The 14817-nt window shown below is 43.9% G+C and overlaps 1 protein-coding gene across 2 annotated transcripts in view; it reads left to right on the forward strand.

Annotated features, from left to right (window-relative positions):
- atg7 (ATG7 autophagy related 7 homolog (S. cerevisiae)) overlaps positions 1 to 14817 on the forward strand; it is a 129785-nt gene that overhangs the window by 113709 nt on the left and 1259 nt on the right. The gene's annotated exons all lie outside the window — the stretch shown is intronic.

Raw genomic sequence — 14817 nt, forward strand, 5'->3', positions numbered from 1 at the left:
AAACCAGTGAGGAGAGAAACCTCTTCCACTCTCCTGCTGTGTGAAACCAGTGAGGAGAGAAACCTCTTCCAGTCTTTTGCTTTGTGAAACCAGTGAGGAGAGAAACCTCTCACTCTTCTGCTGTGAGAAACCAGTGAGGAGAGAACCCTCTCACTCTTCTGCTGTGAGAAACCAGTGAGGAGAGAAACCTCTTCCACTCTCCTGCTGTGTGAAACCAGTGAGGAGAGAAACCTCTTCCAGTCTTTTGCTTTGTGAAACCAGTGAGGAGAGAAACCTCTCACTCTTCTGCTGTGAGAAACCAGTGAGGAGAGAAACCTCTTCCACTCTTCTGCTGTGTGAAACCAGTGAGGAGAGAAACCTCTCACTCTTCTGCTGTGTGAAACCAGTGAGGAGAGAAAACATCTCACTCTTCTGCTGTGAGAAACAGTGAGGAGAGAAACTTCTTCCACTCTTCTGCTGTGAGAAACCAGTGAGGAGAGAAACCTCGTCCACTCTTCTGCTGTGTGAAACCAGTGAGGAGAGAAACCTCTCACTCTTCTGCTGTGTGAAACCAGTGAGGAGAGAAACCTCTTCCACTCTTCTGCTGTGAGAAACCAGTGAGGAGAGAAACCTCTTCCACTCTTCTGCTGTGTGAAACCAGTGAGGAGAGAAACCTCTCACTCTTCTGCTGTGTGAAACTAGTGAGGAGAGAAACCTCTCACTCTTCTGCTGTGTGAAACCAGTGAGGAGAGAAACCTCTTCCACTCTTCTGCTGTGTGAAACCAGTGAGGAGAGAAACCTCTCACTCTTCTGCTGTGTGAAACCAGTGAGGAGAGAAACCTCTTCCACTCTTCTGCTGTGTGAAACCAGTGAGGAGAGAAACCTCTCACTCTTCTGCTGTGTGAAACTAGTGAGGAGAGAAACCTCTCACTCTTCTGCTGTGTAAAACCAGTGAGGAGAGAAACCTCTTCCACTCTTCTGCTGTGTGAAACCAGTGAGGAGAGAAACCTCTCACTCTTCTGCTGTGTGAAACCAGTGAGGAGAGAAACCTCTTCCACTCTTCTGCTGTAAGAAACCAGTGAGGAGAGAAACCTCTCACTCTTTTGCTGTGTGAAACCAGTGAGGAGAGAAACCTCTCACTCTTCTGCTGTGTAAAACCAGTGAGGAGAGAAACCTATTCCACTCTTCTGCTGTGTGAAACCAGTGAGGAGAGAAACCTCTTCCACTCTTCTGCTGTGTGAAACCACTGAGGAGAGAAACCTCTTCCACTCTTCTGCTGTAAGAAACCAGTGAGGAGAGAAACCTCTTCCACTCTTCTGCTGTAAGAAACCAGTGAGGAGAGAAACCTCTTCCACTCTTCTGCTGTAAGAAACCAGTGAGGAGAGAAACCTCTTCCACTCTTCTGCTGTGTGAAACCAGTGAGGAGAGAAACCTCTTCCACTCTTCTGCTGTGTGAAACCAGTGAGGAGAGAAACCTCTCACTCTTCTGCTATGAGAAACCAGTGAGGAGAGAAACCTCTTCCACTCTTCTGCTGTGTGAAACCAGTGAGAGAAACCTCTCACTCTTCTGCTGTGTGAAACCAGTGAGGAGAGAAACCTCTCACTCTTCTGCTGTGTGAAACCAGTGAGGACAGAAACCTCTTCCACTCTTCTGCTGTGTGAAACCAGTGAGAGAAACCTCTCACTCTTCTGCTGTGTGAAACCAGTGAGGAGAGAAACCTCTCACTCTTCTGCTGTGTGAAACTAGTGAGGAGAGGAACCTCTCACTCTTCTGCTGTGTGAAACCAGTGAGGAGAGAAACCTCTTCCACTCTTCTGCTGTGTGAAACCAGTGAGGAGAGAAACCTCTCACTCTTCTGCTGTAAGAAACCAGTGAGGAGAGAAACCTCTTCCACTCTTCTGCTGTAAGAAACCAGTGAGGAGAGAAACCTCTTCCACTCTTCTGCTGTAAGAAACCAGTGAGGAGAGAAACCTCTTCCACTCTTCTGCTGTGTGAAACCAGTGAGGAGAGAAACCTCTTCCACTCTTCTGCTGTGTGAAACCAGTGAGGAGAGAAACCTCTCACTCTTATGTTGTGTGAAACCAGTGAGGAGAGAAACCTCTCACTCTTCTGCTGTGTGAAACCAGTGAGGAGAGAAACCTCTTCCACTCTTCTGCTGTGTGAAACCAGTGAGGAGAGAAACCTCTCACTCTTCTGCTGTGTGAAACCAGTGAGGAGAGAAACCTCTCACTCTTATGTTGTGTGAAACCAGTGAGGAGAGAAACCTCTCACTCTTCTGCTGTGTGAAACACGTGAGGAGAGAAACCTCTTCCACTCTTCTGCTGTGTGAAACCAGTGAGGAGAGAAACCTCTCACTCTTCTGCTGTGAGAAACCAGTGAGGAGAGAAACCTCTTCCACTCTTCTGCTGTGTGAAACCAGTGAGGAGAGAAACCTCTTCCACTCTCCTGCTGTGTGAAACCAGTGAGGAGAGAAACCTCTTCCAGTCTTTTGCTTTGTGAAACCAGTGAGGAGAGAAACCTCTCACTCTTCTGCTGTGAGAAACCAGTGAGGAGAGAACCCTCTCACTCTTCTGCTGTGAGAAACCAGTGAGGAGAGAAACCTCTTCCACTCTCCTGCTGTGTGAAACCAGTGAGGAGAGAAACCTCTTCCAGTCTTTTGCTTTGTGAAACCAGTGAGGAGAGAAACCTCTCACTCTTCTGCTGTGAGAAACCAGTGAGGAGAGAAACCTCTTCCACTCTTCTGCTGTGTGAAACCAGTGAGGAGAGAAACCTCTCACTCTTCTGCTGTGTGAAACCAGTGAGGAGAGAAAACATCTCACTCTTCTGCTGTGAGAAACAGTGAGGAGAGAAACTTCTTCCACTCTTCTGCTGTGAGAAACCAGTGAGGAGAGAAACCTCGTCCACTCTTCTGCTGTGTGAAACCAGTGAGGAGAGAAACCTCTCACTCTTCTGCTGTGTGAAACCAGTGAGGAGAGAAACCTCTTCCACTCTTCTGCTGTGAGAAACCAGTGAGGAGAGAAACCTCTTCCACTCTTCTGCTGTGTGAAACCAGTGAGGAGAGAAACCTCTCACTCTTCTGCTGTGTGAAACTAGTGAGGAGAGAAACCTCTCACTCTTCTGCTGTGTGAAACCAGTGAGGAGAGAAACCTCTTCCACTCTTCTGCTGTGTGAAACCAGTGAGGAGAGAAACCTCTCACTCTTCTGCTGTGTGAAACCAGTGAGGAGAGAAACCTCTTCCACTCTTCTGCTGTGTGAAACCAGTGAGGAGAGAAACCTCTCACTCTTCTGCTGTGTGAAACTAGTGAGGAGAGAAACCTCTCACTCTTCTGCTGTGTAAAACCAGTGAGGAGAGAAACCTCTTCCACTCTTCTGCTGTGTGAAACCAGTGAGGAGAGAAACCTCTCACTCTTCTGCTGTGTGAAACCAGTGAGGAGAGAAACCTCTTCCACTCTTCTGCTGTAAGAAACCAGTGAGTAGAGAAACCTCTCACTCTTTTGCTGTGTGAAACCAGTGAGGAGAGAAACCTCTCACTCTTCTGCTGTGTAAAACCAGTGAGGAGAGAAACCTATTCCACTCTTCTGCTGTGTGAAACCAGTGAGGAGAGAAACCTCTTCCACTCTTCTGCTGTGTGAAACCACTGAGGAGAGAAACCTCTTCCACTCTTCTGCTGTAAGAAACCAGTGAGGAGAGAAACCTCTTCCACTCTTCTGCTGTAAGAAACCAGTGAGGAGAGAAACCTCTTCCACTCTTCTGCTGTAAGAAACCAGTGAGGAGAGAAACCTCTTCCACTCTTCTGCTGTGTGAAACCAGTGAGGAGAGAAACCTCTTCCACTCTTCTGCTGTGTGAAACCAGTGAGGAGAGAAACCTCTCACTCTTCTGCTATGAGAAACCAGTGAGGAGAGAAACCTCTTCCACTCTTCTGCTGTGTGAAACCAGTGAGAGAAACCTCTCACTCTTCTGCTGTGTGAAACCAGTGAGGAGAGAAACCTCTCACTCTTCTGCTGTGTGAAACCAGTGAGGACAGAAACCTCTTCCACTCTTCTGCTGTGTGAAACCAGTGAGAGAAACCTCTCACTCTTCTGCTGTGTGAAACCAGTGAGGAGAGAAACCTCTCACTCTTCTGCTGTGTGAAACTAGTGAGGAGAGGAACCTCTCACTCTTCTGCTGTGTGAAACCAGTGAGGAGAGAAACCTCTTCCACTCTTCTGCTGTGTGAAACCAGTGAGGAGAGAAACCTCTCACTCTTCTGCTGTGTGAAACCAGTGAGGAGAGAAACCTCTTCCACTCTTCTGCTGTGTGAAACCAGTGAGGAGAGAAACCTCTCACTCTTCTGCTGTGAGAATCCAGTGAGGAGAGAAACATCTTCCACTCTTCTGCTGTGTGAAACCAGTGAGGAGAGAAACCTCTCACTCTTCTGCTGTGTGAAACCAGTGAGGAGAGAAACCTCTTCCACTCTTCTGCTGTGTGAAACCAGTGAGGAGAGAAACCTCTCACTCTTCTGCTGTGAGAATCCAGTGAGGAGAGAAACCTCTCACTCTTCTGCTGTGTGAAACCAGTGAGGACAGAAACATCTTCCACTCTTCTGCTGTGTGAAACCAGTGAGGAAAGAAACATCTTCCACTCTTCTGCTGTGAGAAACCAGTGACGAGAGAAACCTCTTCCACTCTTCTGCTGTGTGAAACCAGTGAGGAGAGAAACCTCTCACTCTTCTGCTGTGTGAAACCAGTGAGGAGAGAAACCTCTCACTCTTCTGCTGTGTGAAACCAGTGAGCAGAGAAACCTCTTCACTCTTCTGCTGTGTGAAACCAGTGAGGAGAGAAACCTCTCACACTTCTGCTGTGTGAAAAAAGTGTTTTGGTTTAATTTTAGTTATAGATTCATAATTATCATGTTTTTTTTGTCATTTTCATTTATTTCTTTTTTTAATGTCTTTATAGTTTTTAGTTTTAGATTTATTTTGTGCTTCAACTTGAACTAAACAAAATGAGAAATTTTGAAAATAAAATTTTACTTGCAAGAACATTAACTACTTATTTACAATAAGGTTCATCTGGCTACTCTTAGTTCATTATTTGGCAGTCTAACCATTAAAAATACTGTTACAGAATTTAGTATTGTAGATTAATGTTTTTTACTAATGGTTACATGTATAGTGTCGTTTATAGTTTATTTAGTTTATTTTTAAATTTACATTAACTTATAATGTTGTTCTCTGTTCATGATTTTTTATATTAAACCGAAGAGAATAAAAGAGCTGACAAAATTGTTTTTGTCAGGAATGGAAGCGTTTTCTGGGCGTTTTGTTGGCAGGGCCAGAATGCTGATGATGAACTTCATCTGCCTCGATGACGTGTTGAGACTCTGTATCTCATCTATCCTGGCCTTCTGGGCTCTTTCCATGAAGGAATGGCATGTTCCCAGCAGAGCTCAGTGTGTTCCTTCCTGAGATATCAAGACAACAGCAGCGCTCCAACTCAACCAAACCATGCCAAATCAAACAACTCAAACAAACCAACAAAAGTAAACAAACAAAACCAACCCAACCCAAACTAACCCAACCAAACCAGCCCAAACAACCAACCCAAACCAAAACCAAACCAGCCCAACCAAACCAAACCAGCCCAACCAAACCAAACCAAACCAGCCAAACCAAACCAGACCAGCCCAACTAACCCAACCCGTACGAAACCAAAACCAAACCAGCCCAACCAATCCCAAACCAAACCAAACCCGTTCAACAAACCCAACCAAACCAAAACCAAACCAGCCCAACCAACCCAAACCAAACCAGCCCAACCAAACCAACCAACAAAACATAAAAATAGTCTGTATTTATTTTTATGTGAACTAGTCTTTTCTAAACAAGTATAGTTCATCATGTGATGGTCGTGTGTTTGAGGCATTTTAGCATCAGTCAGATTCGTTTGCAGTGTTTATTTTGCAACAATGGGAATGAAGGCTTATATGTGGCCAATGAGAGGACAGTTTCACTCACATGTGACTCGCATAAACAGTTTGGTACACTTTGAAAAGGCAGGGGCTCATTTGCATATTCAAAGTTCTGCGAATATTAAATAAAGAAAGGGTGTCGAGTCACATTCAATATATTTTTAAGGCATGAAGAATTTTTTTCAAGGAAAAAACACTTAAATATGTCATTTTGGTGATCAAAGTTGAGTTATAAAGCCCCCCTGTAATCAAAGTTGAGTTATAAAGCCCCCCTGTAGTCAATAATTTTATCCTTTAAAACTTAAATTAAGTGTTTTTTCCTTTAAAAAAAATTCTCCATGCCTTAAAATATTTTGAATGTAATTCGACACCTTTGCCTCATTTAGTATGTGCGGTTCTATGAATATGCAAATGAGCCACTCAGCTCAGAGATCCACTCATTGACGATCACATGTTGATCTGATTGGTTACAAGGTAGTTTGTGACGTCAGAAACACCAGCGATTTCAAAGCGTGTTTTTGAGACTGTCTTTGGTTCACTGCAGTTTTAAGGAGAAAATACTCAGCAATGCTGTCGACTTATGAATTTACACATGGTTTGTCTTAAAGCATATTAAAAACACCACATAGACACATAAACAACATTAAAAGCTGGATTGTCACCACAGGGGGACTTTAAATCCCTGTTTTCTGTGACACAGAAACAAACTTTCTGTGACTGTATCCCAGAATGAAGGCTTGTTGCTCCAGTGTCTCGTGTTGTGAAGCTGCAGCTGTTTTCCTCATTCAAACATCTGTGTGTTTCAAACCTGACCAGACATGTTCCCCACACACTTAATATGTTCCTCACGCACTAAACATCTTCCTCACGCACTAAACATCTTCCTCACACACTAAACCTGCTCCTCACGCACTAAACATCTTCCTCACGCACTAAACATGCTCTTCACGCACTAAACATCTTCCTCACGCACTAAACATGCTCTTCATGCACTAAACATCTTCCTCACGCACTAAACATCTTCCTCACACACTAAACCTGCTCCTCACACACTAAACCTGCTCCTCACACACTAAACATCTTCCTCACGCACTAAACTTGCTCCTCACGAACTAAACATCTTCCTCACGCACTAAACCTGCTCCTCACACACTAAACATCTTCCTCACACACTAAACATGCTCCTCACACACTAAACATGCTCCTCACACACTAAACCTGCTCCTCACACACTAAAGATCTTCCTCACACACTAAACCTGCTCCTCACACATTAAACATCTTCCTCACGCACTAAACTTGCTCCTCACGAACTAAACATCTTCCTTACGCACTAAACCTGCTCCTCACGCACTAAACCTGCTCCTCACACACTAAACCTGCTCCTCACACACTAAACATCTTCCTCACACACTAAACCTGCTCCTCACACACTAAACATCTTCCTCACACACCAAACATGCTCCTCGCACACTAAACATCTTCCTCACGCACTAAACATCTTCCTCAAAAACACTAAACCTGCTCCTCACACACTAAATATGCTCTTCACGCACTACACATCTTCCTCACGCACTAAACATGCTCCTCACGCACTAAACATCTTCCTCACACACTAAACATCTTCCCCACACACTAGACATGCTCCTCACGCACTAAACATCTTCCTCACGCACTAAACATCTTCCTCACACACTAAACCTGTCCTCACGCACTAAACATCTTCCTCACACACTAAACCTGCTCCTCACACTCTAAACATGCTCCTCACGCACTAAACATCTTCCTCACACACTAAACATGCTCCTAACGCACTAAACATGCTCCTCACGCACTAAACATCTTCCTCACGCACTAAACATCTTCCTCACACACTAAACATGCTCCTAACGCACTAAACATGCTCCTCACGCACTAAACATCTTCCTCACGCACTAAACATCTTCCTCACACACTAAACATCTTCCTCACACACTAAACCTGCTCCTCACGCACTAAACATCTTCCTCACACACTAAACCTGCTCCTCACACACTAAACATGCTCCTCACGCACTAAACATCTTCCTCACGCACTAAACATCTTCCTCACGCACTAAACATCTTCATCACGCACTAAACATGTTCTTCACGCACTAAACATCTTCCTCACGCACTAAACATGTTCCTCACGCACTAAACATCTTCCTCACGCACCAAACATGTTCCTCACACACTAAACATTTTCCTCACACACTAAACATGTTTCTCACACACTAAACATCTTCCTCACGGACTAAACATCTTCCTCACGCACTAAACATGATCCTCACACACTAAACCTGCTCCTCACACACTAAACCTGCTCCTCACGCACTAAACATGTTCCTCACGCACTAAACATCTTCCTCACACACTAAACTTCCTCACGCACAAAACCTGCTCCTCACACACTAAACCTGCTAATCACAAATTAAACGTGCTCCTCACGCACTAAACATCTTCCTCACGCACTAAACATCGTCCTCACACACTAAACTTCCTCACGCACTAAACATCTTCCTCACTCACTAAACATCTTCCTCACGCACTAAACATCTTCCTCACACACTAAACCTGTCCTCACGCACTAAACATCTTCCTCACACACTAAACCTGCTCCTCACACTCTAAACATGCTCCTCACGCACTAAACATCTTCCTCACACACTAAACATGCTCCTAACGCACTAAACATGCTCCTCACGCACTAAACATCTTCCTCACGCACTAAACATCTTCCTCACACACTAAACATGCTCCTAACGCACTAAACATGCTCCTCACGCACTAAACATCTTCCTCACGCACTAAACATCTTCCTCACACACTAAACATCTTCCTCACACACTAAACCTGCTCCTCACGCACTAAACATCTTCCTCACACACTAAACCTGCTCCTCACACACTAAACATGCTCCTCACGCACTAAACATCTTCCTCACGCACTAAACATCTTCCTCACGCACTAAACATCTTCATCACGCACTAAACATGTTCTTCACGCACTAAACATCTTCCTCACGCACTAAACATGTTCCTCACGCACTAAACATCTTCCTCACGCACCAAACATGTTCCTCACACACTAAACATTTTCCTCACACACTAAACATGTTTCTCACACACTAAACATCTTCCTCACGGACTAAACATCTTCCTCACGCACTAAACATGATCCTCACACACTAAACCTGCTCCTCACACACTAAACCTGCTCCTCACGCACTAAACATGTTCCTCACGCACTAAACATCTTCCTCACACACTAAACTTCCTCACGCACAAAACCTGCTCCTCACACACTAAACCTGCTAATCACAAATTAAACGTGCTCCTCACGCACTAAACATCTTCCTCACGCACTAAACATCGTCCTCACACACTAAACTTCCTCACGCACTAAACATCTTCCTCACTCACTAAACATCTTCCTCACGCACTAAACCTGCTCCTCACACACTAAAAATGCTCCTCACGCACTAAACATGCTCCTCACACACTAAACATGCTCCTCACGCACTAAACATTCTCCTCACGCACTAAATATGCTCCTCACACACTAAACATGCTCCTCACACACTAAAAATGTTCCTCACGCACTAAACATGTTCCTCACACACTAAACCTGCTCCTCACGCACTAAAAATGCTCCTCACGCACTAAACATGCTCCTCGCACACTAAACATGCTCCTCACGCACTAAACATGCTCCTCACACACTAAACATGCTCCTCACGCACTAAACATGCTCCTCACGCACTAAACATGCTCCTCACACACTAAACATGTTCCTCACACACTAAACCTGCTCCTCACACACTAAACATGCTCCTCACGCACTAAACATCTTCCTCACACACTAAACATGCTCCTCACACACTAAACATGCTCCTCACACACTAAACATGCTCCTCACGCACTAAACATCTTCCTCACGCACTAAACATGCTCCTCACACACTAAACATGCTCCTCACGCACTAAACATCTTCCTCATGCACTAAACATCTTCCTCATACACTAAACATGCTCCTCACACACTAAACATCTTCCTCAGGCACTAAACATCTTCCTCACACACTAAACATGCTCTTCACCCACTAAACATCTTCCTCACACACTAAACATGCTCCTCACGCACTAAACATGCTCTTCACCCACTAAACATCTTCCTCACACACTAAACATGCTCCTCACGCACTAAACATGCTCCTCTCGCACTAAACATGCTCCTCACACACTAAAAATGTTCCTCACGCACTAAACATGTTCCTGACGCACTAAACATGTTCCTCACACACTAAACATGCTCCTCACGCACTAAACATGCTCCTCACACACTAAACATGCTCCTCACACACTAAACATCTTCCTCACGCACTAAAAATCTTCCTCACACACTAAACATGCTCCTCACGCACTAAACATCTTCCTCACACACTAAACATGCTCCTCACACACTAAACATGCTCCTCACACACTAAACATGCTCCTCACGCACTAAACATGCTCCTCACGCACTAAACATCTTCCTCACGCACTAAACATGCTCCTCACACACTAAACATGCTCCTCACGCACTAAACATCTTCCTCATGCACTAAACATCTTCCTCATACACTAAACATGCTCCTCACACACTAAACATCTTCCTCAGGCACTAAACATTTTCCTCACACACTAAACATGCTCTTCACCCACTAAACATCTTCCTCACACACTAAACATGCTCCTCACGCACTAAACATGCTCCTCACGCACTAAACATGCTCTTCACCCACTAAACATCTTCCTCACACACTAAACATGCTCCTCATGCACTAAACATCCTCCTCACACAGTAAACATGCTCCTCACGCACTAAACATCTTCCTCACGCACTAAACATCTTCCTCACACACTAAACATGCTCCTCACGCACTAAACATCTTCCTCACGCACTAAATATGCTCCTCACGCACTAAACATGCTCCTCACACACTAAACATCTTCCTCACACACTAAACATGCTCCTCACGCACTAAACATCTTCCTCACACACTAAACATGCTCCTCACACACTAAACATGCTCCTCACACACCAAACATGCTCCTCACGCACTAAACATGCTCCTCACGCACTAAACATCTTCCTCACGCACTAAACATCTTCCTCACGCACTAAACATGATCCTCACACACTAAACCTGCTCCTCACACACTAAACCTGCTCCTCACGCACTAAACATGTTCCTCACGCACTAAACATCTTCCTCACACACTAAACTTCCTCACGCACAAAACCTGCTCCTCACACACTATCCCTGCTCCTCACACACCTAACCTGCTCCTCACAAATTAAACATGCTCCTCACACACTAAACATGCTCCTCACGCACTAAAAATGCTCCTCACACACTAAAAATTTTCCTCACGCACTAAACATGTTCCTCACACACTAAACCTGCTCCTCACACACTAAAAATGCTCCTCACGCACTAAACATGCTCCTCGCACACTAAACATGCTCCTCACCCACTAAACATGCTCCTCACGCACTAAACATGCTCCTCACACACTAAACATGTTCCTCACACACTAAACCTGCTCCTCACACACTAAAAATGCTCCTCACGCACTAAACATGCTCCTCACACACTAAACATGCTCCTCACGCACTAAACATGCTCTTCACACACTTAACATGCTCCTCACGCACTAAACATGCTCCTCACGCACTAAACATGCTCCTCACGCACTAAACATGCTCCTCACACACTAAAAATGTTCCTCACGCACTAAACATGTTCCTCACACACTAAACCTGCTCCTCACGCACTAAACATGCTCCTCACACACTAAACATGCTCCTCACGCACTAAACATCTTCCTCACGCACTAAACATCTTCCTCACACACTAAACATGCTCCTCACGCACTAAACATCTTCCTCACACACTAAACATGCTCCTCACACACTAAACATGCTCCTCACACACTAAACATCTTCCTCACGCACTAAACCTGCTCCTCACACACTAAACATGCTCCTCACGCACTAAACATCTTCCTCACGCACTAAACATGCTCCTCACGCACTAAACATGCTCCTCACACACTAAACATGCTCCTCACACACTAAACATGCTCTTCACGCACTAAACATCTTCCTCACACACTAAACATGCTCCTCACGCACTAAACATGCTCCTCACACACTAAACATGCTCCTCACGCACTAAACATCTTCCTCACGCACTAAACATCTTCCTCACACACTAAACATGCTCCTCACACACTAAACATGCTCTTCACGCACTAAACATCTTCCTCACACACTAAACATGCTCCTCACGCACTAAACATGCTCCTCACACACTAAACATGCTCCTCACGCACTAAACATCTTCCTCACGCACTAAACATCTTCCTCACACACTAAACATGCTCCTCACGCACTAAACATCTTCCTCACACACTAAACATGCTCCTCATGCACTAAACATTCTCCTCACACACTAAACATCTTCCTCACGCACTAAACATGCTCCTCACACTCTAAACATCTTCCTCACACACTAAACATGCTCCTCACGCACTAAACATCTTCCTCACACACTAAACATGCTCCTCACGCACTAAACATGCTCCTCACACACTAAACATGCTCCTCACGCACTAAACATGCTCCTCACGCACTAAACATGCTCCTCACGCACTAAACATCTTCCTCGCGCACTAAACATGCTCCTCATGCACTAAACATTCTTCTCACACACTAAACATGCTCCTCACGCACTAAACATGCTCCTCACGCACTAAACATCTTCCTCACTCACTAAACATGCTACTCTCACACTAAACATCTTCCTCACACACTAAACATGCTCCTCACGCACTAAACATCTTCCTCATACACTAAACATGCTCCTCACGCACTAAACATGCTCCTCACACACTAAACATGCTCCTCACGCACTAAACATGCTCCTCACACACTAAACATGCTCCTCACGCACTAAACATGCTCCTCACACACTAAACATGCTCCTCACACACTAAACATGCTCCTTACGCACTAAACATCTTCCTCACGCACTAAACATGCTCTTTACGCACTAAACATCTTCCTCACGCACTAAACATGCTCCTCGGCATCCAGAAACACCACAGCTTTTCCAGCTCCAGGACTCATCTTTCTTGATAGCAATATTATTTTAAATATTTCACTGGTTGTAATAATTAACCCTCTGGTGCTCTTCACGCAAAAATGACCGAAATTAATGTACTATATTTTAGTTTGCTAATGTTTTTTTATTTCATATTTTGTATTTTTAGGGGATTTTATGGTACTAAATTATATTCACGCTGTATTTATAATCCGTTTATTCACTTTTTGAGCATAGACCTGAAAATTAATTTTCCAACTTAAAGCTTTGCAAATCTTGAATGCTTTAAATTGTCAGTCTTAAATTTGATCTCTTTTTAAACATCACTTGGCAGATTATTGCTGAAGTGAATCAAGTTTTAAAAAGTGAACAAAAAAGTATCATTAAAAAACGTTTATTGTTAAGAAAAAATTTGCATAAATACTATTTTAAATTTTCATATGAAAAATATATTTTTAAAAACATGTTTTACTCTAAAGCTGTGAGAAAATCAAAGCCATAAATCTAAACAAGCTGTGTTGTAAATGTGAGTCTGATTTCTCAGTAAATGAGCGTTCAGTGAGATGTTGTTCGGCTGCAGTACCAAACGCTTCCACTAGAGGAAACTCTCATTCATTTCCAGTGCGTCATTTCTGACCGCGAGGAGCACAAGTGTGAATATTGTTTTCAGGACCATTTACAATGTTTCAATCATGTCCATGATTTTTTTTTTTTTTTGCGAAAACCTTTACAAAGTTTCGTACCATTATAAAATAAAAATAAACTTTTGGTTAAAAATAACCGAAGAGCACCCGAACCCGTCATTATTGTGCAGACATGCTTTTGAGGATATAACACAGAGTTGGGTTATTGAATCATAAACTCATCATGGATTCACCTGACATGTTTTGAATGATGTGAATATTGATGTTTGGATTGATTCAGCTCTTCTGCAACCGTGTCTCATAGTGTGTTTGTTCATATCGTTGATGTTTTGATGTTAGGGTTATGGTTTTATGATGTTTGTCAGTGTTGATCATGAACACGAGCTGCTGTGATTCCTCTGTTACTGTAATGACAGCTTTATGTGTGAGAGTGAGAGAGAGTGTGTGTCTGTGTGTGTGTGTATGGGGGGGTGTGTGTGAGAGTGTGAATGTGTGTGTGTGTGTGTGTGTGTTATGAAGACAAACAAACACACACAGCGAAACATAAGGAATATTCTTCTGATCTAACATAATACTCTCACACTCTCTCTCTCTCACACACACACACACACATGCACACTCTCTCTCTCTCTCTCTCTCTCTCTCTCTCTCTCTCTCTCTCTCTCTCTCTCTCTCTGTGTGTGTGTGTGTGTGTGTGTGTGTGTGTGTGTGTGTGTGTGTGTGTGTGTGTGTGTGTGTGTGTGTGTTACACATGCGGTCACACGCCCATGACTCCACAGTGCTGATATAATTGGGTGATACTTGAGCTTCACTGTTATTAAGATGATTCTTGTAATTACAGCCCTAAACAGTGACAGACTAAAGCCTGCGAGCTGTGGGATAAAGAACAGTTATGTATAAGATCATATTTCACAATATTATGGTTCTTACTGTATTTTTAATCAAATAAATGCAGACTTGAGCAGAAGAGACTTTTGTGTGTTGTAAAGTTTCGCTTCAGCTCGTCTCTTTACCTCTCAGGGTTTTGTTGTGTCTTGGCTCAGACTTCAAAGTGAAAAAGCTGCTGAAGTTGTTTTT

This window comes from Siphateles boraxobius, unplaced genomic scaffold (genome assembly GCF_051911475.1).
Source record: "Siphateles boraxobius isolate OS27281-9 unplaced genomic scaffold, OSU_SipBor_1 5, whole genome shotgun sequence".
Classification (NCBI taxonomy): Eukaryota; Metazoa; Chordata; class Actinopteri; order Cypriniformes; family Leuciscidae; genus Siphateles; species Siphateles boraxobius.